Consider the following 4,025-nt stretch of genomic DNA (forward strand, 5'->3'; position numbering starts at 1 on the left):
AGAGAACAGCACACCTTATAAAAAAAAACAACAAAAAACAAAAAGAAGAAACAAACAAAACAAAAAACAAACAAAACAAAAAACAAAAAAAAAAAAAAAAACGAACAATCGACCGAGAAAAACAAATGACAGATTTTGATCGACGCCAGTTTAACCTTGACCTTCGCACGCATACATGGCCTCTGTAAGCAAATATAAAATAACAGACATGTTCGGATTTTCGCGACCAAGATGTATTTATGTAGAGTGCGTTTTTTTTTTATATTATAAATATAATTGTTCGTAAGAAAAATTTGGTTCGCTAAAAAAAAAAAAATAAATAAATAATTTTTTCTTATTGAACGACGAAATCCATTTTTTGAATATTTTCATCTCCAACCATCAATTGACTGTGAATAACGGCTGAATTTTTAATGCATGATACTAAATAGATTTTAAATGGAAATTCTCATTAAGTAATATATAGCAAAAACACCATAAAACCATTTGTAGCCTATACAGAATCTTTTCTTGCATCCTTCTATCGCCATGACCTTCAACATTTACGAAACTTTTTTCAAATTAGTGGACCAAATGACAATATCCAGACGCCGAATCATTAACTTTATACCAATTGGAAATAGAAGCTTTTTTGCTTTTAAGTCGAATACAACATGCCCGTTTGTGCAACCATTGAATGAATACTTTTACACAAAAGTTTCGAACTATTTCTTTATTTTTTTTAATGACATGAACCTTTGTCAGACATCACAACCTCCCTTTTTTCACTACAATGCCAAGTTAGGCGAAGTATCTTTGAAATCTTATACAGAAATGAAAAAATAGAATAGGTATTTACAGTCACAGCAGACATTGTAATTCAAGCAACTGGCAACAGACTAATCTTAGACGTAGGACGCCAGTGTTTCCTCAGACAGAATAATATCAACAAGAATGTTATCGAAACGTATTCCACACCCAAGGAAATAATCTCAACCGCCACTTCTAAAAAATGTATTGCAATATTTTTGATATAATAAGAGGGTAGACATTTACTTGCTGCCTACCACAAGATGTGACACGAAATCAGAATGTGATGGTGTTCAAGCCAGCGTCACCAAGCGAGAGGGACTCTGGCCTAGCCAAAAATTGCCTGGGAACCCCCGTTAACATTCCCGAGTCGGGGCATATCAGGCAGCAAGCGATAAACTTCCCCCATTCGAAAGCCAGGTAGCAAGGCCTGAGTAGGTGGAACTACTAGGTAATGGACAACGTACCTCAGTCCGATAGCTACTGGGCCAGTTCCTGGCCCTGCACCTGTCGAGCTGATTGTCAAGAACGTATTCTTGCTGGTACTTTCTATCCAGTCTCCAAGCAACTAAAGCAGCAAGAAGACTCATCCTACAACATTAAAATAATGGGAGGGTATGATTAAGGAAAGTAGGAAGGTTTTACTTATAACCACTAGCGATATGAATTGACTAATTAAATGGAGCCACGTTCTGTTAACAACCAATCAGAAACCAAAATTGCTCCACAAAATATTGAATCTTGCAGCATTTCCGCACATAATTTTTCATGTTCAACATGAGAAGGATTTTGTTCTCTGTCTGATTGACGACTGCCATTTTGTTTGGAACAATACTTTTTCTTTTATTCTGAAAATAAAAAAAATGGCTTTCAATTCAAACATTGTGTTTATCATGTCATGTTTTTAACTTCACCATCGTCAGGTAAATTGCAGAATACTGAAAACTCAGTCGTCGGGCCCATCATCATCAGCAACAATCAAACTTCTTTTAAGGCAATCACAAGTAATTTCTATTTACTTGATGTGACCAAACTGCTTTCTTTAGGACGACATTAAATTTACTACAGTGTAATCAAACTTCAGACTCTTCGCTATGTCCTGAGATGCTTAACTGTTTCCAGTATGCCTCTCCTGTTTCAGCAACTCCGGACACCAGGTCCTCAATCTTCAGCTAAAACTCATACTCCGACCCTTACAGCTAATTTACTGCCATTTACCCTCATGTTTTTTTTTTTTTTTTTTTTTTTTTTTTTGCATGATAAAAACAATACAATAGCATGATGACAGAGTCTCTTATGTATTGCAGTAAATGTCGGGTATTTCTGCTGATATATACACGTGTCTCCATGTTTTTCGCATTATTCATAAGAAAATCAAACGAGTCGAGAAAATGGTGTTTTTGTTATTGTTCCGTCTTTGACCATACAACTATGAAAATCATTTTTTTGTTCTAATTTATGTTATATTTTCAATACCACTGGTTCTTTATACATACTTGCTTGGGTCTTTTATCGTTCTTATCTTATGCTGCCGCTTCTCTCCGTCGTCACAGTTTCGTCTGGTCAGTTATAGTCAATATAGCAACTACTGTTGCTATGCAAATAAAACTGCTTTTCATGGAGAAAAGACACGAGATGTTCTTGAGAGTTTCTTAAAGATTTGATTTTGGGAGAGAATCGACTCAGCTAAGAAAGAGACTGGCGTTCACTAAGCTTATTAATTATTTAGTTAACTTCTTAACTAAACTGAAATGAGTGACATACGGACAGAGACATCGAGGTAACATTTCGCACTTAGCGTTACATTGTCCAACTGCCACGGGCAACCCTTGGCAGGCTCGTATTATTCGATGTCTCCTGATCAGCTTCCACAGACAAACTGGTTTGAAAAATCTTTGCTTTCTGTCATCTGAAAAAAAAAAAAAAAAAAAAAAACGTGACGTAATTCGTCATCTCGACTTATACCTCTGTTTTGTCTGCACCGTTTGGTCTGCTGTCTCTTATGTCAATTTTAAGCCACACATCTTTCATTCAACTGGAATGAATATGTTTTGCAAATTTAGATTATGATGACATGTACTTAGTGTGGTCTTTGTCAAAATCCACACTATTTAACTTAATCGCTATTGACATAGGGTCGTTAAAATGTAATTTTAGATTCCGCGCTACCTTTTTCTAAATGTATCTTCAGCTTTATACCCTTGTTTTACATGTGATAATCATGGAAAGTTCTCGACCGAGCTCCAATCACTGGTTTCTCGTTGTAAACATTCACAGCAAGAACATCTTACTATATTATGAAAAAAGTTCCCTTCTTCCTGCATGTGTCTAATATCAGGTGGAATTTCTATTGTCAAAACTTCTTTGCTGGGACTTCCCACCAGTAGTAGAGATTACAACAGGAAAATCTGAAAATCTAATTTCATAAACCAAATTTCATATGTAACTAAACTTAGTTTATTTAATCGATCGATTTTAGTACTTCCCTAGTGTTCTTCATCTTTCGGCTGACAATTATTTCATCTCATTAAGCCTTATCCTCGTATGTCTGGAGTAGTAACGCAGTAGTAACAAATAATAATAATTAAATAAAAAATGGTAAAATGATAGACATTTATACAGCATAGTTAATGTTGTAGTGTTAGTCGTTGAATAAATGACGAGAAAGACGGAGGAACAATTAAATAAATGTAAACAAAATGCATAAAAGTGGTAATTGAACAATATCTTTGTTCTTGGCAGGACTAGTGGTGAACGGCCATTCGCTTCGCGTGCCTGTTTCCGACTCTCTCTCAATCGCTTCTCGTTCCCGGAAGTGACGTCATGGACGGAAGTAACGTCATGGAATAGTTCATTATTCCTGGTAATAGGGGAACGCCCCCCCCAAGCATTTTGTTCGCAAAGGCTGTTAATACTTCTTACGTTTAGGATCGATCATTAGTGGATTGGTGACCTTTCTTATCCACACCGACCGTCTTAGTTCAGGTGCTATTCGGGGAGGCTCGAGATCAAATAACTCATCCTTCAGTCATTGTGCCCCTGTAGACCAGTCTTCTACTTTATAGCAGAATTTGTTCATCGGTTGTAAAAAAATCTATAGGACCAATGTTGCATGGCCTTGTAGGCGAATTCGATTTGAAAATTGGATGGCCAAACTTTAGTTATGCCTGTTTTTTCTTCTTGCTTGATTTTTTTCTCATGAGAGTAATCATTTTGTCTGAAACTAGTCCTTCGTT

This window comes from Euprymna scolopes, chromosome 5 (assembly GCF_053919585.1).
Source record: "Euprymna scolopes isolate OS-2025 chromosome 5, ASM5391958v1, whole genome shotgun sequence".
NCBI lineage: Eukaryota > Metazoa > Mollusca > Cephalopoda > Sepiida > Sepiolidae > Euprymna > Euprymna scolopes.